The following is a 24,485-nucleotide window of genomic DNA, read 5'->3' on the forward strand; positions in this document are numbered from 1 at the left end:
CCATTCACTCCTTTCCTCTCTTTGGTTCCGTGTCTCACTCTGGCTGTGTCCCTCTCTTTTCCCTTCTCGATTCAGTCTGTGTCTTCCTCTTTCTCTCTCGTGTGTGGATGGATGGATGCTAGGAATGCACATGTATATGATTAGATGAGGGTTATGTTTTAGGGATAGGTTAGAGGGAGAGAAAGGCTTTAGGTCGGAGTTGGTCATGAGGGAAGGGTCAAGGGTGGTGGTGGTGTTTCTTGGAATCTGAGTGCTGTGCATTCTTCGTCTCTTTCCATATGAACCCCTTCTCAGATACACCACTTGCAAGGAGTCTCTCATGTTCCGTTTCCTATCTTTTGCATTTGTGACTGCTTAGCTTCTCTGTTGTGAAGAGGTTCCATTGGATGGGAACTCATTGGCGTACTTCGTTTTCCTCTTTCCCTTACTTGAAGAGACCCATTTCTACCTCCGCCCAGCAAATGGCAAGGAGACTCTGATGTTATGGAGCCTTTGACCTACGCTTCTTTCTAGCTATCTCATGACATCAGTCTTTAGGGTGAGGTTTTCCCCCGATATTGAGGTGGTGTGAGATCAAAACCAATAGCGTTCTTCAGATGTAGCTGTCTGGTTTTCCCATGGACATTTATTGAAGAGGCTTTCTTGTTCCCATTTGGATATTCTCCCCTTCTGCGTCAGAGATGAGTTGACCATGGATGCCGGGGTTTGTTTCTGGACCCTCAACTTTATTCCATCGATCTGGATCTGTGTGTGTTGTTGTATTCCCAATAGCAGACTGTCCTGCTGCTGCCGCTGCGGCTAAGTCACTTCAGTCGTGTCTGACTCTGCGCGACCCCATGGCCTGCAGCCTACCAGGCTCCTCCGTCCAGGGCATTTTCCAGGCAAGAGTACTGGAGTGGGTCGCCATCGCCTTCTCCGATACTCTCCTGAGAATCCTAGTTTGGTCGCCTAATTTCCTTTCACACTACCTTGGATGTCCGTATCGGGGCTTTTTCGTCGGATCGTATTGACAATTTAGGCTCTTTTCTGTTTCCGTACCCCTTTTGCAATTCTTTGTTCGGTGCGAAAATGCATTGGCATTTTGGGAGGAATAGCATCGAAGCTGTGGATTGCCTTGTGGGGCTGTGACATCATTTTCCCAATAGGAATTCTTTCAAGCCCTGAGCACTGCTTCTCTTTCCAGTGGTTGGTGTGGGCTTGATCTTCCTTCTTCCATCTCTCGCCGTTTTGTGAGAACAGGTCCTTCCTTCCCTTCTGGGTTAGATGGACTCGTGGGTATCACTTCAGTGAATGGCATTGTCAGTGGGGGTGATAATTCCCTTCTCATTGGAAGACTTTGCTGTGAGTATTAGAAATGCAAGTGATTTCTCTTCCCCTTCCTCCCTGTCCATCTCTCTGAGCCACCGGGAAACAGAGGCCTCATCCAGGGTCACACAGGCCTGAGGGAGTGCAACTAGACTGTTGTTTCTTCAGGCCCTCAGTGCTGGACATCATCCGGGATACTCTGTGTGTGTCTTCCTCAGTCTGGTGTCCCTTCAGACCTTTCCCTAGTTTTCACAGGCTTGTCGTGTTGGTGTTCTTTGTCTGTTTGGAGACACATCCTTGAGAAGCTTTGTGTTTCCACTCATTCGTCTCACGATGTATGACCTGTCTTTTGCTTTTGTAATGAGGTCTTTCCCACAGTAGATATCTTTGATTTTGCAAAGTCCACTGTATTCTCTGGGTTGTTTTGTGGGCTGCCTTTTTGTTTTGTGTGTGAAGACTCAAAGCACGTGTCCGGTTTCTGCTCATTGTTCTTCTAGATTTGTGACAAGTTTTCATGGAAACTTTGTCTAGGGATAACTGGAAGTGAACTCGGTGTAAGGTGTCAAGTCTCCATCTCCATTCATGTCATGCCCTGCAGTTTCCAATTCCCTGTTCCTGAGTGGTTTTGGAGACCTTGTGGGAAGTTTGGTTGCATCGGAGTTTGCGTTTCCACCTTGAGTAGATTCCCACTGTTCTGCCCTCAGGGACACTGTCAAGGGGGAGTGAGGAGCAGCCTGCACTTCCAGCAGTGACCACACGGTGGGGCGAGTGCTGCTCTCCCCTCTGGGAGCCCCAGGCCACAGGCATCCCAGTGAGGAGCCAGCTCTGTGCTCAGCTGAAAGGAGTTAGTCTCTCAGGAGCCTCTGAGCCCTTGCCTTTGGATCACCCAGGGTGGGCATTTGCTGTGACAGAAAAAAATTGCCATGAATTCCATGGACGGAAGAGCCTGGCTGTGTAGAGTTCGTGAGTTGCCGTGAATCAGACACAACTGAGGACACAAAAATTCAATAGACTAAAACACTTTTTGGGGGTGGGGGGAGTGAAAGGGGGTGATGTGGGGTTTTTTGTCTTATATAATAGCCGAGGGAAATCTAGTTTAAACCTAAATTCACATAGATGGGAAAGGTATAGCTCTCCGTCACCCTATTAAAAAAAAAAAAAAAGTCTTAACTTTTCTGAAAGCTTATTTAGTAGCTTCCTTGAGCACTTCATTGTGAAGGATTTTTTTTTTTCTGTGACATTGGCATCATTAAAAAGTACGGTTTGCCTTTACTGGATAATTTTGTTCATTGGTTTGTTAGGGAATCTTGGTAATATTTGAGTTTCCTGGGGAGTATGGTCACATGACCTGGCCCTGGCCAATCGGTGCGTTCCACCTCCCTGGCCACTGTGATTGGCTCCGGACTGGGGCAGTGCCCAATCGGGGCCCGGGGCCGGGCCTCACGTTGGAAGCCAGGGGAAGACGAGCTCTCGTCCTGCTGGGGTAGGGGAAGGGGTGGGGCCGGGGGAGGTCAGGCTCCAGCAGTGGGAGGGGCTTGAGGTCCGCCTGCCGCAGTTGGTGACCTTCCTGCTCCCCTCAGGGCAGAGCCGCCGGCCTGAGAATGAGGGCGCTGCTGAGCCCAGGGGCTGGGATGGCCCGCTGCTGCTGTGGTCCCAGAGCTCCACCCGAGACCTGAGGGAGGCCGTCTGCCCGTGAGTCCTCTCCCGCTTGTCTGTCAGCTTGTTTGAACCTTGCTGGGTTTTCTGCCCAGCTGGCTAAGGGGAGTCCCTGGAAATGCAAGGGTGTGGGTTTTGGCAGACTTCAGGGAAGACATGCCAGATGAGCCCGGGAGACTCCAGCTTAATCTGGATTCAGGAGATATCTCTTCGGGCCAGCTAGTAATTGTAGGATAAGCCTAATGAGTCTTCACAGGATGAAGAGAGTAACGTGCCAAGGTAGCAATCGATGTCCTCATTCGAGAGGATGAAGCTGGTGCTCAGAGAAGGGGGGAACTTGGCCAGAGCAAGGAGGTGTGCACCCAGACAGAACCCCCAGATCCGGCCATTGGAGCTCAGGGAGGCCACTGGTGTGGCTTGTCCCTGTGGCAGGGTCCGAGGCACGCAGCCCACCCCGATTCCTGCGGGGGCCTGACTTGGGAAGTGCCATCTGGTAGCTTTGAGACTCACCAAACCAAATTGCACTGGAGAGAGGAAGGACACCTTCCTTCATCCACCCCCCACCCCCGCCGGATTCCCACATACCCTGACCCCTTTCTCTTGATTTCGGAGCCATTTCCAGAGTCCCGCTCATATGACCTCATTCGAAGTGCACTGTGGACGAGCTGCCATCTGCAGCTGCTACCACAGCAGCCAAGGGCTTTAGCTCCCGAGTACCTCCCTTCCTTTGGAACTTGGGGGCCCTCTACTCCCCACTTGCACACCACAGACCTTTGCTGAGGATTGTGGGGACCCTCACTCAGTTTGCAGCACGTTGTAGCCATCCCTGTCCTCTCAATACCTCCCTTGCCACTCAGCTTGTGAGCCCCTTTGGAGCAGCGTGGCCCACCTGGCTGCAACGGAAGAGACACAGCTGACAGTGAAACAACAGCTTAGATCTGACAGCCGGAAAACTCTGTCAAAAGGGACCTCCCTCTTCACACCGTAGAGGCTGTAGGAGCCGCCAGGCTTTCGGAACCAGTGCTGGGGCCAAAATGACCCCACAGCCGTTTTCCTTCCTGGGGAGGGTTCTGGCTCGAGTGGGAATGGCTCAAGTCTCCTAAGGTTCTGAAAGCCCACTGTGTGCAGATTCACGGTACACAGAGAGGAGAAGGTGGAGTCCTGCCCTGGAGGTGGTCACAGCTCACGGATGAGCCAGGCAGGCAGGCAGGCAGGCAGGGCATGAGAACACCTGAGCTGCCTTCATGAGTGAATGGTGTGGGGGCAGAGGAAGAGAAGCCGGTCTGCTCCCTCATGTGGTGCCCAGGGCAGGTTGTCCCCAGAGGAAACCCTTACGACGGTGAGGACTCCCACTGCTGTTTCCCAAGGGGTTCCGTCGGTGCGTGTCTTCCCCGGAGCGGTCAGGCCGTCTCTAAAGTACACTGGCCATGGGCATTGCCTCTCCTTGGAACTTCCCATGTTTCTCTTTTTTATGGAACAGTGATTTTTCTAGAGGGGTTCTAGGCCACAAGGTTGTTGGGTCATTTTCTAGCCTTCTGTCGTGAAGAACGCTTTCCTGGGCGTTGGGGTGGTTTGTTGTTCCAGCTCCCTTTCTTGGCTTCTTTTGGGAGCCGGTTCAACAAGAGGAGCTCAGCCTCTGCCTTCTGGCTGAGATGTCACCCTTCAAACAGCAATGCCTGCCTGGAGATAATGATGGCATTTGCCAAAATGGCTTCGTTTGGCACATGATATCTTGAAAGGACGTACACCGTCCTGTCAGCTATCGAAGGCTAGTTCAAATGACATAAAAATGAGAACTCTCCAATGGAGTCTTACAGTAGGTGGAGAGTCCGAAAGAAACTCCTTCAGTCATTTCACTGAGAGTCATTGATTGGGGACACCAAGAATATAGGAAGGAATGCAGAAAGAAAAGATGAAATTGTGTTCAGGATCCGGGGGGGGAGGGATGAACAGGGCGTGCTTGCCTTGAATCCAGGCTTTGTTGGGGGGTGGGGCATAAAGATCAAACGGGTCTGAAACCACAAAGTGGTGATGGTAACACAGTATCACCAGAGTTACACAACAGTGTTCCCAAATTGCAACAATGATGAAAAAGTTTACTAACTTAACCAACAAGTTCCCAACTTAACCAACAAAAATACAGGAAACCATACAAAAAATAAATCATCACCAGAAAGGTGGAAACAAACCAAATGCAAAGCAGTTCAGGGGAAAGGAACTCCATGTCCCCTGGGGGCAGACCGAGTTGACAGCGTCCACGGTGAGCCGACAGGGATGGAGGCGGCAGAGCCGACCGCTCCCCTGGACGTGGTGTTTCCGGCAAGGGCTCTGGGTCTCTGTCCAGAGCGGGGGCTCGTTCTTCCTGCAAGGGTGGGTGAGTCATCGTCGGCGTCTGGGTGTTGCGCGGGAGCCAGGGCAGGCTCTCCCTGCCGAGGCGGTGACTCCTCCTCTGCCTCGGGTTCTCCTGCCAAAGCCCGAGCAGGTACAGGTGCAGGTGGAGGTGGAGGTTCTGGCTGAGGGGGTGGGACATCAGTGCCTGGGGCTGGGGGTCCTGCAGGCACGGAGATCCGATCTGCCCGGTGTGCTGGCCAGAACCCAGCTGGCCTGGTGTCTCTGCGAGGGCAAGTCTCGGTTCTCCATCTGCCCTCGGTGGATCCCTGGGTCCTGCACCTGGAGCCACCACCTCTGTAGGGACAGGTCTGGGAAGTGGAGCCTGGTTCCAGTTGGAGGCCAGTGCTAGAGCTGGGGGAGAAGCAAAGTTTGCCCACAGGCCAGCCTTGGCATGTGCGTATCCCGGGACAGAAAGCTTCCAAGAGATTCCCAAAGAATACCCAGGGTCGGATGTCTTTTGGGACTGAAGTGTGCAAGATGGGGGTGGGGGTGTGAGGCCAGCGCTTGCTGCAGGCCCAGCAGCATCTTTCGGGGACTCGTCCCTGTGTAGCTCAGCACCCCCTCCCCACACACTCCCGTGCACCAGCCCCAGCGTCCTCACCTCTGTGCTCTGGCGTGCTGGGCTCCAGGTCCTCCTGCTGCCTCAGAGGCTGGGGTTCTCGGGACTCTGGGTCGGAGCCGGGTGTGCTGAGCTCCGTGGCAGCCTCAGACTGGGCCGCCGGGTGTATCCTGTGTGGTGTCTCGGCAGCAGGCCTTCCCCGCCTCCGCTTCGCCCCCGGTGGGGCTGATGCCTCCGTGGGCACGCTCACTTGGAGCCTGCACTGGGCCTCAGGGGCGGGGGGGTGGTGCTCCGACCCCTCCCTCCGGGAGGTGGACGGGGTGTCCCCGTCCTCGGCCTCATCACGTGGGAAGCTCTGCAATGACAGTGACAGTCAGCCAGCCATGCTGGGACTTTTCCGAGCTGGGCCTGGCCAGTGGAGCCGCTGCTTCTGCCTGCTCGAACTTCTCTTCCCAGAAGGGTCAGAGACGTGTGTCTGCTCAGATCCCCATCCGGGAGGAAAGAGACCCACCTGAGGGTGTGAGGCCAGCCTGGGCGGCCGGCGCTGCCCGCACTCTCCCCATCCCACCCAGCCTGCTCTCCCCTGGGGTGTGGACACAACTTGCCCGCAGGCTCCTGACCCCACATCCGCCTGGGCTTCCTTGAGGGAGACACACCCCGAGAAACCCGCATCCACACACACAGGCAAAGGACCCGGTGTTTCCGGGTGGCATGGGAGAGGTGGGCTGGCCCGGCCTGGGGCTCCCCGTGTTACCTTTCTGTTTCTCCGGGCAAAGGGCCAGAGGCCTCTCGGGGGTGCCCTGAGCCAACGTTGACAGGGTGCCCACGCACACTGCCTGTGAGCTCTCCTGAGGCCCCGGCCTCTGGGCAGGGGCAAACAGCAGAACATCCTGGCAGCAAGTGATCTGGCTGGGGGCTCCTCTCCGCTCTGGAGGCCTGGATACCCGGGTTGCGGGTTCTGTTGGGTTCTGTTGCCGGCAGGTGACATCATTTCCTGGGGTTCGTGCTGAAGTCCCTTCCCCAAAACCTCCCAAGGGAATCTCTGTGTTTCTGACTGCTCGACCACCCCCCTTAGGCCATGTGCAGGCACAGTGACAGCCACACAACCCAGCCCACAGCCCTGGGGGGGCCTGGGTGCAGCCAGGGCCTGAGCTCCGAGGACCCCGCTGCTCTCAGACCAGGCTCCTTCTTCTCATAAGTGGTGTGGCCCTGGACAAGCGTATGCCCCTCAGGGTTTCCCCAGTCTCTCCATCTGCAGAGTGGGGGTCATTCTCCCATCTGCTTCCTAGGTCTGTCGGCCTACGAGCAGCTCCATGCCTTTCCACCTGGGGCCGATATCACGTGGAGCTTGTGCGCTGAGACTTCAGAAAGAAAGACTCCATCCAGGGCTGACACAGCACAGAATGGGGCAGAACGAGGCCTGGATGCGCCGTGGTACCCAGGAAAAGGCACTCCCCCTCCTGAGTGTTTTGAGACCCCGCATCCAAGTTGGAGGACCGAAAGGAAGACTCGAAGGTCTCCCTCTCTTATAGAAAAGAGTAGCCAACTTTCTGGTCCTCTGTTTCCATTGAGATTCTGTTCAAGTGTCCCAGCTCGGCTTCTGCGGGTGGCTGAGCTTCTAATGGCTCCCTGCGTTCTTGTCTTTTCCTCTCCAAACCTTCCGTCCTTTTCCCCCTTCTGGGGTGGATGGGCGCTGTCATTGCTTCTACCTTCGAGACAGATTGATGAAAAGTCTGGACCGTCAACTCCTTTCCTCTCTTTGGTTCCGTGTCTCTCTCTGTCTGTGTCCCTCTCTTTTCCCTTCTCGATTCAGTCTGTGTCTTCCTCTTTCTCTCTCGTGTGTGGATGGATGGATGCTAGGAATGCACATGTATATGATTAGATGAGGGTTATGTTTTAGGGATAGGTTAGAGGGAGAGAAAGGCTTTAGGTCGGAGTTGGTCATGGGGGAAGGGTCAAGGGTGGTGGTGGTGTTTCTTGGAATCTGAGTGCTGTGCATTCTTCGTCTCTTTCCATATGAACCCCTTCTCAGATACACCACTTGCAAGGAGTCTCTCATGTTCCGTTTCCCATCTTTTGCATTTCTGAATGCTTAGCTTCTCTGTTGTGAAGAGGTTCCATTGGATGGAAACCCATTGGCGTACTTCGTTTTCCTCTTTCCCTTACTTGAAGAGACCCATTTCTACCTCCGCCCAGCAAATGGCAAGGAGACTCTGATGTTATGGAGCCTTTGACCTACGCTTCTTTCTAGCTGTCTCATGACATCAGTCTTTAGGGTGAGGTTTTTCCCCGATATTGAGGTGGTGTGAGATCAAAACCAATAGCGTTCTTCAGATGTAGCTGTCTGGTTTTCCCATGGACATTTATTGAAGAGGCTTTCTTGTTCCCATTTGGATATTCTCCCCTTTTGTGTCAGAGATGAGTTGACCATGGATGCCGGGGTTTGTTTCTGGACCCTCAACTTTATTCCATCGATCTGGATCTGTGTGTGTTGTTGTATTCCCAATAGCATACTGTCCTGCTGCTGCCGCTGCGCCTAAGTCACTTCAGTCGTGTCTGACTCTGCACGACCCCATGGCCTGCAGCCTACCAGGCTCCTCCGTCCAGGGCGTTTTCCAGGCAAGAGTACTGGAGTGGGTCGCCATCGCCTTCTCCGATACTCTCCTGAGGATCCTAGTTTGGTCGTCTAATTTCCTTTCACACAACCTTGGATGTCCGTATCGGGGCTTTTTCGTCGGATTGTATTGACAATTTAGGCTCTTTTCTGTTTCCGTACCCCTTTTGCAATTCTTTGTTCGGTGCGAAAATGCATTGGCATTTTGGGAGGAATAGCATCGAAGCTGTGGATTGCCTTGTGGGGCTGTGACATCATTTTCCCAATAGGAATTCTTTCAAGCCCTGAGCACAGCTTCTCTTTCCAGTGGTTGGTGTGGGCTTGATCTTCCTTCTTCCATCTCTCGCCGTTTTGTGAGAACAGGTCCTTCCTTCCCTTCTGGGTTAGATGGACTCGTGGGTATCACTTCAGTGAATGGCATTGTCAGTGGGGGTGATAATTCCCTTCTCATTGGAAGACTTTGCTGTGAGTATTAGAAATGCAAGTGATTTCTCTTCCCCTTCCTCCCTGTCCGTCTCTCAGAGCCACCGGGAAACAGAGGCCTCATCCAGGGTCACACAGGCCTGAGGGAGTGCAACTAGACTGTTGTTTCTTCAGGCCCTCAGTGCTGGACATCATCCGGGATACTCTGTGTGTGTCTTCCTCAGTCTGGTGTCCCTTCAGACCTTTCCCTAGTTTTCACAGGCTTGTCGTGTTGGTGTTCTTTGTCTGTTTGGAGACACATCCTTGAGAAGCTTTGTGTTTCCACTCATTCGTCTCGCGATGTATGACCTGTCTTTTGCTTTTGTAATGAGGTCTTTCCCACAGTAGATATCTTTGATTTTGCAAAGTCCACTGCATTCTCTGGGTTGTTTTGTGGGCTGCCTTTTTGTTTTGTGTGTGAAGACTCAAAGCACGTGTCCGGTTTCTGCTCATTGTTCTTCTAGATTTGTGACAAGTTTTCATGGAAACTTTGTCTAGGGATAACTGGAAGTGAACTCGGTGTAAGGTGTCAAGTCTCCATCTCCATTCATGTCATGCCCTGCAGTTTCCAATTCCCTGTTCCTGAGTGGTTTTGGAGACCTTGTGGGAAGTTTGGTTGCATCGGAGTTTGCGTTTCCACCTTGAGTAGATTCCCACTGTTCTGCCCTCAGGGACACTGTCAAGGGGGAGTGAGGAGCAGCCTGCACTTCCAGCAGTGACCACACGGTGGGGCGAGTGCTGCTCTCCCCTCTGGGAGCCCCAGGCCACAGGCATCCCAGTGAGGAGCCAGCTCTGTGCTCAGCTGAAAGGAGTTAGTCTCTCAGGAGCCTCTGAGCCCTTGCCTTTGGATCACCCAGGGTGGGCATTTGCTGTGACAGAAAAAAATTGCCCTGAATTCCATGGACGGAAGAGCCTGGCTGTGTAGAGTTCGTGAGTTGCCGTGAATCAGACACAACTGAGGACACAAAAATTCAATAGACTAAAACACTTTTTGGGGGTGGGGGGAGTGAAAGGGGGTGATGTGGGGTTTTTTGTCTTATATAATAGCCGAGGGAAATCTAGTTTAAACCTAAATTCACATAGATGGGAAAGGTATAGCTCTCCGTCACCCTATTAAAAAAAAAAAAAAGTCTTAACTTTTCTGAAAGCTTATTTAGTAGCTTCCTTGAGCACTTCATTGTGAAGGATTTTTTTTTTTCTGTGACATTGGCATCATTAAAAAGTACGGTTTGCCTTTACTGGATAATTTTGTTCATTGGTTTGTTAGGGAATCTTGGTAATATTTGAGTTTCCTGGGGAGTATGGTCACATGACCTGGCCCTGGCCAATCGGTGCGTTCCACCTCCCTGGCCACTGTGATTGGCTCCGGACTGGGGCAGTGCCCAATCGGGGCCCGGGGCCGGGCCTCACGTTGGAAGCCAGGGGAAGACGAGCTCTCGTCCTGCTGGGGTAGGGGAAGGGGTGGGGCCGGGGGAGGTCAGGCTCCAGCAGTGGGAGGGGCTTGAGGTCCGCCTGCCGCAGTTGGTGACCTTCCTGCTCCCCTCAGGGCAGAGCCGCCGGCCTGAGAATGAGGGCGCTGCTGAGCCCAGGGGCTGGGATGGCCCGCTGCTGCTGTGGTCCCAGAGCTCCACCCGAGACCTGAGGGAGGCCGTCTGCCCGTGAGTCCTCTCCCGCTTGTCTGTCAGCTTGTTTGAACCTTGCTGGGTTTTCTGCCCAGCTGGCTAAGGGGAGTCCCTGGAAATGCAAGGGTGTGGGTTTTGGCAGACTTCAGGGAAGACATGCCAGATGAGCCCGGGAGACTCCAGCTTAATCTGGATTCAGGAGATATCTCTTCGGGCCAGCTAGTAATTGTAGGATAAGGCTAATGAGTCTTCACAGGATGAAGGGAGTAACGTGCCAAGGTAGCAATCGATGTCCTCATTCGAGAGGATGAAGCTGGTGCTCAGAGAAGGGGGGAACTTGGCCAGAGCAAGGAGGTGTGCACCCAGACAGAACCCCCAGATCCGGCCATTGGAGCTCAGGGAGGCCACTGGTGTGGCTTGTCCCTGTGGCAGGGTCCGAGGCACGCAGCCCACCCCGATTCCTGCGGGGGCCTGACTTGGGAAGTGCCATCTGGTAGCTTTGAGACTCACCAAACCAAATTGCACTGGAGAGAGGAAGGACACCTTCCTTCATCCACCCCCCACCCCCGCCGGATTCCCACATACCCTGACCCCTTTCTCTTGATTTCGGAGCCATTTCCAGAGTCCCGCTCATATGACCTCATTCGAAGTGCACTGTGGACGAGCTGCCATCTGCAGCTGCTACCACAGCAGCCAAGGGCTTTAGCTCCCGAGTACCTCCCTTCCTTTGGAACTTGGGGGCCCTCTACTCCCCACTTGCACACCACAGACCTTTGCTGAGGATTGTGGGGACCCTCACTCAGTTTGCAGCACGTTGTAGCCATCCCTGTCCTCTCAATACCTCCCTTGCCACTCAGCTTGTGAGCCCCTTTGGAGCAGCGTGGCCCACCTGGCTGCAACGGAAGAGACACAGCTGACAGTGAAACAACAGCTTAGATCGGACAGCCGGAAAACTCTGTCAAAAGGGACCTCCCTCTTCACACCGTAGAGGCTGTAGGAGCCGCCAGGCTTTCGGAACCAGTGCTGGGGCCAAAATGACCCCACAGCCGTTTTCCTTCCTGGGGAGGGTTCTGGCTCGAGTGGGAATGGCTCAAGTCTCCTAAGGTTCTGAAAGCCCACTGTGTGCAGATTCACGGTACACAGAGAGGAGAAGGTGGAGTCCTGCCCTGGAGGTGGTCACAGCTCACGGATGAGCCAGGCAGGCAGGCAGGCAGGCAGGGCATGAGAACACCTGAGCTGCCTTCATGAGTGAATGGTGTGGGGGCAGAGGAAGAGAAGCCGGTCTGCTCCCTCATGTGGTGCCCAGGGCAGGTTGTCCCCAGAGGAAACCCTTACGACGGTGAGGACTCCCACTGCTGTTTCCCAAGGGGTTCCGTCGGTGCGTGTCTTCCCCGGAGCGGTCAGGCCGTCTCTAAAGTACACTGGCCATGGGCATTGCCTCTCCTTGGAACTTCCCATGTTTCTCTTTTTTATGGAACAGTGATTTTTCTAGAGGGGTTCTAGGCCACAAGGTTGTTGGGTCATTTTCTAGCCTTCTGTCGTGAAGAACGCTTTCCTGGGCGTTGGGGTGGTTTGTTGTTCCAGCTCCCTTTCTTGGCTTCTTTTGGGAGCCGGTTCAACAAGAGGAGCTCAGCCTCTGCCTTCTGGCTGAGATGTCACCCTTCAAACAGCAATGCCTGCCTGGAGATAATGATGGCATTTGCCAAAATGGCTTCGTTTGGCACATGATATCTTGAAAGGACGTACACCGTCCTGTCAGCTATCGAAGGCTAGTTCAAATGACATAAAAATGAGAACTCTCCAATGGAGTCTTACAGTAGGTGGAGAGTCCGAAAGAAACTCCTTCAGTCATTTCACTGAGAGTCATTGATTGGGGACACCAAGAATATAGGAAGGAATGCAGAAAGAAAAGATGAAATTGTGTTCAGGATCCGGGGGGGGGGAGGGATGAACAGGGCGTGCTTGCCTTGAATCCAGGCTTTGTTGGGGGGTGGGGCATAAAGATCAAACGGGTCTGAAACCACAAAGTGGTGATGGTAACACAGTATCACCAGAGTTACACAACAGTGTTCCCAAATTGCAACAATGATGAAAAAGTTTACTAACTTAACCAACAAGTTCCCAACTTAACCAACAAAAATACAGGAAACCATACAAAAAATAAAACATCACCAGAAAGGTGGAAACAAACCAAATGCAAAGCAGTTCAGGGGAAAGGAACTCCATGTCCCCTGGGGGCAGACAGAGTTGACAGCGTCCACGGTGAGCCGACAGGGATGGAGGCGGCAGAGCCGACCGCTCCCCTGGACGTGGTGTTTCCGGCAAGGGCTCTGGGTCTCTGTCCAGAGCGGGGGCTCGTTCTTCCTGCAAGGGTGGGTGAGTCATCGTCGGCGTCTGGGTGTTGCGCGGGAGCCAGGGCAGGCTCTCCCTGCCGAGGCGGTGACTCCTCCTCTGCCTCGGGTTCTCCTGCCAAAGCCCGAGCAGGTACAGGTGCAGGTGGAGGTGGAGGTTCTGGCTGAGGGGGTGGGACATCAGTGCCTGGGGCTGGGGGTCCTGCAGGCACGGAGATCCGATCTGCCCGGTGTGCTGGCCAGAACCCAGCTGGCCTGGTGTCTCTGCGAGGGCAAGTCTCGGTTCTCCATCTGCCCTCGGTGGATCCCTGGGTCCTGCACCTGGAGCCACCACCTCTGTAGGGACAGGTCTGGGAAGTGGAGCCTGGTTCCAGTTGGAGGCCAGTGCTTGAGCTGGGGGAGAAGCAAAGTTTGCCCACAGGCCAGCCTTGGCATGTGCGTATCCCGGGACAGAAAGCTTCCAAGAGATTCCCAAAGAATACCCAGGGTCGGATGTCTTTTGGGACTGAAGTGTGCAAGATGGGGGTGGGGGTGTGAGGCCAGCGCTTGCTGCAGGCCCAGCAGCATCTTTCGGGGACTCGTCCCTGTGTAGCTCAGCACCCCCTCCCCACACACTCCCGTGCACCAGCCCCAGCGTCCTCACCTCTGTGCTCTGGCGTGCTGGGCTCCAGGTCCTCCTGCTGCCTCAGAGGCTGGGGTTCTCGGGACTCTGGGTCGGAGCCGGGTGTGCTGAGCTCCGTGGCAGCCTCAGACTGGGCCGCCGGGTGTATCCTGTGTGGTGTCTCGGCAGCAGGCCTTCCCCGCCTCCGCTTCGCCCCCGGTGGGGCTGATGCCTCCGTGGGCACGCTCACTTGGAGCCTGCACTGGGCCTCAGGGGCGGGGGGGTGGTGCTCCGACCCCTCCCTCCGGGAGGTGGACGGGGTGTCCCCGTCCTCGGCCTCATCACGTGGGAAGCTCTGCAACGACAGTGACAGTCAGCCAGCCATGCTGGGACTTTTCCGAGCTGGGCCTGGCCAGTGGAGCCGCTGCTTCTGCCTGCTCGAACTTCTCTTCCCAGAAGGGTCAGAGACGTGTGTCTGCTCAGATCCCCATCCGGGAGGAAAGAGACCCACCTGAGGGTGTGAGGCCAGCCTGGGCGGCCGGCGCTGCCCGCACTCTCCCCATCCCACCCAGCCTGCTCTCCCCTGGGGTGTGGACACAACTTGCCCGCAGGCTCCTGACCCCACATCCGCCTGGGCTTCCTTGAGGGAGACACACCCCGAGAAACCCGCATCCACACACACAGGCAAAGGACCCGGTGTTTCCGGGTGGCATGGGAGAGGTGGGCTGGCCCGGCCTGGGGCTCCCCGTGTTACCTTTCTGTTTCTCCGGGCAAAGGGCCAGAGGCCTCTCGGGGGTGCCCTGAGCCAACGTTGACAGGGTGCCCACGCACACTGCCTGTGAGCTCTCCTGAGGCCCCGGCCTCTGGGCAGGGGCAAACAGCAGAACATCCTGGCAGCAAGTGATCTGGCTGGGGGCTCCTCTCCGCTCTGGAGGCCTGGATACCCGGGTTGCGGGTTCTGTTGGGTTCTGTTGCCGGCAGGTGACATCATTTCCTGGGGTTCGTGCTGAAGTCCCTTCCCCAAAACTTCCCAAGGGAATCTCTGGGTTTCTGACTGCTCGACCACCCCCCTTAGGCCATGTGCAGGCACAGTGACAGCCACACAACCCAGCCCACAGCCCTGGGGGGGCCTGGGTGCAGCCAGGGCCTGAGCTCCGAGGACCCCGCTGCTCTCAGACCAGGCTCCTTCTTCTCATAAGTGGTGTGGCCCTGGACAAGCGTATGCCCCTCAGGGTTTCCCCAGTCTCTCCATCTGCAGAGTGGGGGTCATTCTCCCATCTGCTTCCTAGGTCTGTCGGCCTACGAGCAGCTCCATGCCTTTCCACCTGGGGCCGATATCACGTGGAGCTTGTGCGCTGAGACTTCAGAAAGAAAGACTCCATCCAGGGCTGACACAGCACAGAATGGGGCAGAACGAGGCCTGGATGCGCCGTGGTACCCAGGAAAAGGCACTCCCCCTCCTGAGTGTTTTGAGACCCCGCATCCAAGTTGGAGGACCGAAAGGAAGACTCGAAGGTCTCCCTCTCTTATAGAAAAGAGTAGCCAACTTTCTGGTCCTCTGTTTCCATTGAGATTCTGTTCAAGTGTCCCAGCTCGGCTTCTGCGGGTGGCTGAGCTTCTAATGGCTCCCTGCGTTCTTGTCTTTTCCTCTCCAAACCTTCCGTCCTTTTCCCCCTTCTGGGGTGGATGGGCGCTGTCATTGCTTCTACCTTCGAGACAGATTGATGAAAAGTCTGGACCGTCAACTCCTTTCCTCTCTTTGGTTCCGTGTCTCTCTCTGTCTGTGTCCCTCTCTTTTCCCTTCTCGATTCAGTCTGTGTCTTCCTCTTTCTCTCTCGTGTGTGGATGGATGGATGCTAGGAATGCACATGTATATGATTAGATGAGGGTTATGTTTTAGGGATAGGTTAGAGGGAGAGAAAGGCTTTAGGTCGGAGTTGGTCATGGGGGAAGGGTCAAGGGTGGTGGTGGTGTTTCTTGGAATCTGAGTGCTGTGCATTCTTCGTCTCTTTCCATATGAACCCCTTCTCAGATACACCACTTGCAAGGAGTCTCTCATGTTCCGTTTCCCATCTTTTGCATTTCTGAATGCTTAGCTTCTCTGTTGTGAAGAGGTTCCATTGGATGGAAACCCATTGGCGTACTTCGTTTTCCTCTTTCCCTTACTTGAAGAGACCCATTTCTACCTCCGCCCAGCAAATGGCAAGGAGACTCTGATGTTATGGAGCCTTTGACCTACGCTTCTTTCTAGCTGTCTCATGACATCAGTCTTTAGGGTGAGGTTTTTCCCCGATATTGAGGTGGTGTGAGATCAAAACCAATAGCGTTCTTCAGATGTAGCTGTCTGGTTTTCCCATGGACATTTATTGAAGAGGCTTTCTTGTTCCCATTTGGATATTCTCCCCTTTTGTGTCAGAGATGAGTTGACCATGGATGCCGGGGTTTGTTTCTGGACCCTCAACTTTATTCCATCGATCTGGATCTGTGTGTGTTGTTGTATTCCCAATAGCATACTGTCCTGCTGCTGCCGCTGCGCCTAAGTCACTTCAGTCGTGTCTGACTCTGCACGACCCCATGGCCTGCAGCCTACCAGGCTCCTCCGTCCAGGGCGTTTTCCAGGCAAGAGTACTGGAGTGGGTCGCCATCGCCTTCTCCGATACTCTCCTGAGGATCCTAGTTTGGTCGTCTAATTTCCTTTCACACAACCTTGGATGTCCGTATCGGGGCTTTTTCGTCGGATCGTATTGACAATTTAGGCTCTTTTCTGTTTCCGTACCCCTTTTGCAATTCTTTGTTCGGTGCGAAAATGCATTGGCATTTTGGGAGGAATAGCATCGAAGCTGTGGATTGCCTTGTGGGGCTGTGACATCATTTTCCCAATAGGAATTCTTTCAAGCCCTGAGCACAGCTTCTCTTTCCAGTGGTTGGTGTGGGCTTGATCTTCCTTCTTCCATCTCTCGCCGTTTTGTGAGAACAGGTCCTTCCTTCCCTTCTGGGTTAGATGGACTCGTGGGTATCACTTCAGTGAATGGCATTGTCAGTGGGGGTGATAATTCCCTTCTCATTGGAAGACTTTGCTGTGAGTATTAGAAATGCAAGTGATTTCTCTTCCCCTTCCTCCCTGTCCATCTCTCAGAGCCACCGGGAAACAGAGGCCTCATCCAGGGTCACACAGGCCTGAGGGAGTGCAACTAGACTGTTGTTTCTTCAGGCCCTCAGTGCTGGACATCATCCGGGATACTCTGTGTGTGTCTTCCTCAGTCTGGTGTCCCTTCAGACCTTTCCCTAGTTTTCACAGGCTTGTCGTGTTGGTGTTCTTTGTCTGTTTGGAGACACATCCTTGAGAAGCTTTGTGTTTCCACTCATTCGTCTCGCGATGTATGACCTGTCTTTTGCTTTTGTAATGAGGTCTTTCCCACAGTAGATATCTTTGATTTTGCAAAGTCCACTGCATTCTCTGGGTTGTTTTGTGGGCTGCCTTTTTGTTTTGTGTGTGAAGACTCAAAGCACGTGTCCGGTTTCTGCTCATTGTTCTTCTAGATTTGTGACAAGTTTTCATGGAAACTTTGTCTAGGGATAACTGGAAGTGAACTCGGTGTAAGGTGTCAAGTCTCCATCTCCATTCATGTCATGCCCTGCAGTTTCCAATTCCCTGTTCCTGAGTGGTTTTGGAGACCTTGTGGGAAGTTTGGTTGCATCGGAGTTTGCGTTTCCACCTTGAGTAGATTCCCACTGTTCTGCCCTCAGGGACACTGTCAAGGGGGAGTGAGGAGCAGCCTGCACTTCCAGCAGTGACCACACGGTGGGGCGAGTGCTGCTCTCCCCTCTGGGAGCCCCAGGCCACAGGCATCCCAGTGAGGAGCCAGCTCTGTGCTCAGCTGAAAGGAGTTAGTCTCTCAGGAGCCTCTGAGCCCTTGCCTTTGGATCACCCAGGGTGGGCATTTGCTGTGACAGAAAAAAATTGCCCTGAATTCCATGGACGGAAGAGCCTGGCTGTGTAGAGTTCGTGAGTTGCCGTGAATCAGACACAACTGAGGACACAAAAATTCAATAGACTAAAACACTTTTTGGGGGTGGGGGGAGTGAAAGGGGGTGATGTGGGGTTTTTTGTCTTATATAATAGCCGAGGGAAATCTAGTTTAAACCTAAATTCACATAGATGGGAAAGGTATAGCTCTCCGTCACCCTATTAAAAAAAAAAAAAAACGTTTTAACTTTTCTGAAAGCTTATTTAGTAGCTTCCTTGAGCACTTCATTGTGAAGGATTTTTTTTTATTTCTGTGACATTGGCCTCATTAAAAAGTACGGTTTGCCTTTACTGGATAATTTTGTTCATTGGTTTGTTAGGGAATCTTGGTAATATTTGAGTTTCCTGGGGAGTATGGTCACGTGACCTGGCCCTGGGCAATCGGTGCGTTCCACCTCCCTGGCCACTGTGATTGGCTCCGGACTGGGGCAGTGCCCAATCGGGGCCCGGGGCCGGGCCTCACGTTGGAAGCCAGGGGAAGACGAGCTCTCGTCCTGCTGGGGTAGGGGAAGGGGTGGGGCCGGGGGAGGTCAGGCTCCAGCAGTGGGAGGGGCTTGAGGTCCGCCTGCCGCAGTTGGTGACCTTCCTGCTCCCCTCAGGGCAGAGCCGCCGGCCTGAGAATGAGGGCGCTGCTGAGCCCAGGGGCTGGGATGGCCCGCTGCTGCTGTGGTCCCAGAGCTCCACCCGAGACCTGAGGGAGGCCGTCTGCCCGTGAGTCCTCTCCCGCTTGTCTGTCAGCTTGTTTGAACCATGCTGGGTTTTCTGCCCAGCTGGCTAAGGGGAGTCCCTGGAAATGCAAGGGTGTGGGTTTTGGCAGACTTCAGGGAAGACATGCCAGATGAGCCTGGGAGACTCCAGCTTAATCTGGATTCAGGAGATATCTCTTCGGGACAGCTAGTAATTGTAGCATAAGCCTAATGAGTCTTCACAGGATGAAGAGAGTAACGTGCCAAGGTAGCAATCGATGTCCTCATTCGAGAGGATGAAGCTGGTGCTCAGAGAAGGGGGGAACTTGGCCAGAGCAAGGAGGTGTGCACCCAGACAGAACCCCCAGATCCGGCCATTGGAGCTCAGGGAGGCCACTGGTGTGGCTTGTCCCTGTGGCAGGGTCCGAGGCACGCAGCCCACCCCGATTCCTGCGGGGGCCTGACTTGGGAAGTGCCATCTGGTAGCTTTGAGACTCACCAAACCAAATTGCACTGGAGAGAGGAAGGACACCTTCCTTCATCCACCCCCCACCCCCGCCGGATTCCCACATACCCTGACCCCTTTCTCTTGATTTCGGAGCCATTTCCAGAGTCCCGCTCATATGACCTCATTCGAAGTGCACTGTGGACGAGCTGCCATCTGCAGCTGCTACCACAGCAGCCAAGGGCTTTAGCTCCCGTGTACCTCCCTTCCTTTGGAACTTGGGGGCCCTCTACTCCCCACTTGCACACCACAGACCTTTGCTGAGGATTGTGGGGACCCTCACTCAGTTTGCAGCACGTTGTAGCCATCCCTGTCCTCTCAATACCTCCCTTGCCACTCAGCTTGTGAGCCCCTTTGGAGCAGCGTGGCCCACCTGGCTGCAACGGAAGAGACACAGCTGACAGTGAAACAACAGCTTAGATCTGACAGCCGGAAAGCTCTGTCAAAAGGGACCTCCCTCTTCACACCGTAGAGGCTGTAGGAGCCGCCAGGCTTTCGGAACCAGTGCTGGGGCCAAAATGACCCCACAGCCGTTTTCCTTCCTGGGGAGGGTTCTGGCTCGAGTGGGAATGGCTCAAGTCTCCTAAGGTTCTGAAAGCCCACTGTGTGCAGATTCACGGTACACAGAGAGGAGAAGGTGGAGTCCTGCCCTGGAGGTGGTCACAGCTCACGGATGAGCCAGGCAAGCAGGCAGGCAGGCAGGGCATGAGAACACCTGAGCTGCCTTCATGAGTGAATGGTGTGGGGGCAGAGGAAGAGAAGCCGGTCTGCTCCCTCATGTGGTGCCCAGGGCAGGTTGTCCCCAGAGGAAACCCTTACGACGGTGAGGACTCTCACTGCTGTTTCCCAAGGGGTTCCGTCGGTGCGTGTCTTCCCCGGAGCGGTCAGGCCGTCTCTAAAGTACACTGGCCATGGGCATTGCCTCTCCTTGGAACTTCCCATGTTTCTCTTTTTTATGGAACAGTGGTTTTTCTTGAGGGGTTATGGGCCACAAGGTTGTTGGGTCATTTTCTAGCCTTCTGTCTTGAAGAACGCTTTCCTGGGCGTTGGGGTGGTTTGTTGTTCCAGCTCCCTTTCTTGGCTTCTTTTGGGAGCCGGTTCAACAAGAGGAGCTCAGCCTCTGCCTTCTGGCTGAGATGTCACCCTTCAAACAGCAATGCCTGCCTGGAGATAATGATGGCATTTGCCAAAATGGCTTCGTTTGGCACATGATATCTTGAAAGGACGTACACCGTCCTGTCAGCTATCGAAGGCTAGTTCAAATGACATAAAAATGAGAACTCTCCAATGGAGTCTTACAGTAGGTGGAGAGTCCGAAAGAAACTCCTTCAGTCATTTCACTGAGAGTCATTGATTGGGGACACCAAGAATATAGGAAGGAATGCAGAAAGAAAAGATGAAATTGTGTTCAGGATCCGGGGGGGGAGGGATGAACAGGGCGTGCTTGCCTTGAATCCAGGCTTTGTTGGGGGGTGGGGCATAAAGATCAAACGGGTCTGAAACCACAAAGTGGTGATGGTAACACAGTATCACCAGAGTTACACAACAGTGTTCCCAAATTGCAACAATGATGAAAAAGTTTACTAACTTAACCAACAAGTTCCCAACTTAACCAACAAAAATACAGGAAACCATACAAAAAATAAATCATCACCAGAAAGGTGGAAACAAACCAAATGCAAAGCAGTTCAGGGGAAAGGAACTCCATGTCCCCTGGGGGCAGACCGAGTTGACAGCGTCCACGGTGAGCCGACAGGGATGGAGGCGGCAGAGCCGACCGCTCCCCTGGACGTGGTGTTTCCGGCAAGGGCTCTGGGTCTCTGTCCAGAGCGGGGGCTCGTTCTTCCTGCAAGGGTGGGTGAGTCATCGTCGGCGTCTGGGTGTTGCGCGGGAGCCAGGGCAGGCTCTCCCTGCCGAGGCGGTGACTCCTCCTCTGCCTCGGGTTCTCCTGCCAAAGCCCGAGCAGGTACAGGTGCAGGTGGAGGTGGAGGTTCTGGCTGAGGGGGTGGGACATCAGTGCCTGGGGCTGGGGGTCCTGCAGGCACGGAGATCCGATCTGCCCGGTGTGCTGGCCAGAACCCAGCTGGCCTGGTGTCTCTGCGAGGGCAAGTCTCGGTTCTCCATCTGCCCTCGGTGGATCCCTGGGTCCTGCACCTGGAGCCACCACCTCTGTAGGGACAGGTCTGGGAAGTGGAGCCTGGTTCCAGTTGGAGGCCAGTGCTAGAGCTGGGGGAGAAGCAAAGTTTGCCCACAGGCCAGCCTTGGCATGTGCGTATCCCGGGACAGAAAGCTTCCAAGAGATTCCCAAAGAATACCCAGGGTCGGATGTCTTTTGGGACTGAAGTGTGCAAGATGGGGGTGGGGGTGTGAGGCCAGCGCTTGCTGCAGGCCCAGCAGCATCTTTCGGGGACTCGTCCCTGTGTAGCTCAGCACCCCCTCCCCACACACTCCCGTGCACCAGCCCCAGCGTCCTCACCTCTGTGCTCTGGCGTGCTGGGCTCCAGGTCCTCCTGCTGCCTCAGAGGCTGGGGTTCTCGGGACTCTGGGTCGGAGCCGGGTGTGCTGAGCTCCGTGGCAGCCTCAGACTGGGCCGCCGGGTGTATCCTGTGTGGTGTCTCGGCAGCAGGCCTTCCCCGCCTCCGCTTCGCCCCCGGTGGGGCTGATGCCTCCGTGGGCACGCTCACTTGGAGCCTGCACTGGGCCTCAGGGGCGGGGGGGTGGTGCTCCGACCCCTCCCTCCGGGAGGTGGACGGGGTGTCCCCGTCCTCGGCCTCATCACGTGGGAAGCTCTGCAACGACAGTGACAGTCAGCCAGCCATGCTGGGACTTTTCCGAGCTGGGCCTGGCCAGTGGAGCCGCTGCTTCTGCCTGCTCGAACTTCTCTTCCCAGAAGGGTCAGAGACGTGTGTCTGCTCAGATCCCCATCCGGGAGGAAAGAGACCCACCTGAGGGTGTGAGGCCAGCCTGGGCGGCCGGCGCTGCCCGCACTCTCCCCATCCCACCCAGCCTGCTCTCCCCTGGGGTGTGGACACAACTTGCCCGCAGGCTCCTGACCCCACATCCGCCTGGGCTTCCTTGAGGGAGACACACCCCGAGAAACCCGCATCCACACACACAGGCAAAGGACCCGGTGTTTCCGGGTGGCATGGGAGAGGTGGGCTGGCCCGGCCTGGGGCTCCCCGTGTTACCTTTCTGTTTCTCCGGGCAAAGGGCCAGAGGCCTCTCGGGGGTGCCCTGAGCCAACGTTGACAGGGTGCCCACGCACACTGCCTGTGAGCTCTCCTGAGGCCCCGGCCTCTGGGCAGGGGCAAACAGCAGAACATCCTGGCAGCAAGTGATCTGGCTGGGGGCTCCTCTCCGCTCTGGAGGCCTGGATACCCGGGTTGCGGGTTCTGTTGGGTTCTGTTGCCGGCAGGTGACATCATTTCCTGGGGTTCGTGCTGAAGTCCCTTCCCCAAAACTTCCCAAGGGAATCTCTGGGTTTCTGACTGCTCGACCACCCCCCTTAGGCCATGTGCAGGCACAGTGACAGCCACACAACCCAGCCCACAGCCCTGGGGGGGCCTGGGTGCAGCCAGGGCCTGAGCTCCGAGGACCCCGCTGCTCTCAGACCAGGCTCCTTCTTCTCATAAGTGGTGTGGCCCTGGACAAGCGTATGCCCCTCAGGGTTTCCCCAGTCTCTCCATCTGCAGAGTGGGGGTCATTCTCCCATCTGCTTCCTAGGTCTGTCGGCCTACGAGCAGCTCCATGCCTTTCCACCTGGGGCCGATATCACGTGGAGCTTGTGCGCTGAGACTTCAGAAAGAAAGACTCCATCCAGGGCTGACACAGCACAGAATGGGGCAGAACGAGGCCTGGATGCGCCGTGGTACCCAGGAAAAGGCACTCCCCCTCCTGAGTGTTTTGAGACCCCGCATCCAAGTTGGAGGACCGAAAGGAAGACTCGAAGGTCTCCCTCTCTTATAGAAAAGAGTAGCCAACTTTCTGGTCCTCTGTTTCCATTGAGATTCTGTTCAAGTGTCCCAGCTCGGCTTCTGCGGGTGGCTGAGCTTCTAATGGCTCCCTGCGTTCTTGTCTTTTCCTCTCCAAACCTTCCGTCCTTTTCCCCCTTCTGGGGTGGATGGGCGCTGTCATTGCTTCTACCTTCGAGACAGATTGATGAAAAGTCTGGACCGTCAACTCCTTTCCTCTCTTTGGTTCCGTGTCTCTCTCTGTCTGTGTCCCTCTCTTTTCCCTTCTCGATTCAGTCTGTGTCTTCCTCTTTCTCTCTCGTGTGTGGATGGATGGATGCTAGGAATGCACATGTATATGATTAGATGAGGGTTATGTTTTAGGGATAGGTTAGAGGGAGAGAAAGGCTTTAGGTCGGAGTTGGTCATGGGGGAAGGGTCAAGGGTGGTGGTGGTGTTTCTTGGAATCTGAGTGCTGTGCATTCTTCGTCTCTTTCCATATGAACCCCTTCTCAGATACACCACTTGCAAGGAGTCTCTCATGTTCCGTTTCCCATCTTTTGCATTTCTGAATGCTTAGCTTCTCTGTTGTGAAGAGGTTCCATTGGATGGAAACCCATTGGCGTACTTCGTTTTCCTCTTTCCCTTACTTGAAGAGACCCATTTCTACCTCCGCCCAGCAAATGGCAAGGAGACTCTGATGTTATGGAGCCTTTGACCTACGCTTCTTTCTAGCTGTCTCATGACATCAGTCTTTAGGGTGAGGTTTTTTCCCCGATATTGAGGTGGTGTGAGATCAAAACCAATAGCGTTCTTCAGATGTAGCTGTCTGGTTTTCCCATGGACATTTATTGAAGAGGCTTTCTTGTTCCCATTTGGATATTCTCCCCTTTTGTGTCAGAGATGAGTTGACCATGGATGCCGGGGTTTGTTTCTGGACCCTCAACTTTATTCCATCGATCTGGATCTGTGTGTGTTGTTGTATTCCCAATAGCATACTGTCCTGCTGCTGCCGCTGCGCCTAAGTCACTTCAGTCGTGTCTGACTCTGCACGACCCCATGGCCTGCAGCCTACCAGGCTCCTCCGTCCAGGGCGTTTTCCAGGCAAGAGTACTGGAGTGGGTCGCCATCGCCTTCTCCGATACTCTCCTGAGGATCCTAGTTTGGTCGTCTAATTTCCTTTCACACAACCTTGGATGTCCGTATCGGGGCTTTTTCGTCGGATTGTATTGACAATTTAGGCTCTTTTCTGTTTCCGTACCCCTTTTGCAATTCTTTGTTCGGTGCGAAAATGCATTGGCATTTTGGGAGGAATAGCATCGAAGCTGTGGATTGCCTTGTGGGGCTGTGACATCATTTTCCCAATAGGAATTCTTTCAAGCCCTGAGCACAGCTTCTCTTTCCAGTGGTTGGTGTGGGCTTGATCTTCCTTCTTCCATCTCTCGCCGTTTTGTGAGAACAGGTCCTTCCTTCCCTTCTGGGTTAGATGGACTCGTGGGTATCACTTCAGTGAATGGCATTGTCAGTGGGGGTGATAATTCCCTTCTCATTGGAAGACTTTGCTGTGAGTATTAGAAATGCAAGTGATTTCTCTTCCCCTTCCTCCCTGTCCATCTCTCAGAGCCACCGGGAAACAGAGGCCTCATCCAGGGTCACACAGGCCTGAGGGAGTGCAACTAGACTGTTGTTTCTTCAGGCCCTCAGTGCTGGACATCATCCGGGATACTCTGTGTGTGTCTTCCTCAGTCTGGTGTCC

The 24,485-nt window shown here is 54.6% G+C and overlaps 1 long non-coding RNA gene across 1 annotated transcript in view; it reads left to right on the top strand.

Annotated features, from left to right (window-relative positions):
- LOC145530004 (uncharacterized) overlaps positions 1–24,485 on the top strand; it is a 101,669-nt gene that overhangs the window by 27,784 nt on the left and 49,400 nt on the right. The window contains exons 5-7 of the long non-coding RNA XR_014071401.1: positions 2,886–2,997; positions 10,534–10,645; positions 18,188–18,299. This is a non-coding gene — a long non-coding RNA (uncharacterized LOC145530004). The remainder of the gene's footprint in view (positions 1–2,885; positions 2,998–10,533; positions 10,646–18,187; positions 18,300–24,485) is intronic.

Source organism: Giraffa tippelskirchi, chromosome 12 (assembly GCF_054371585.1).
Source record: "Giraffa tippelskirchi isolate mGirTip1 chromosome 12, T2T-mGirTip1v1.2.pri, whole genome shotgun sequence".
NCBI lineage: Eukaryota > Metazoa > Chordata > Mammalia > Artiodactyla > Giraffidae > Giraffa > Giraffa tippelskirchi.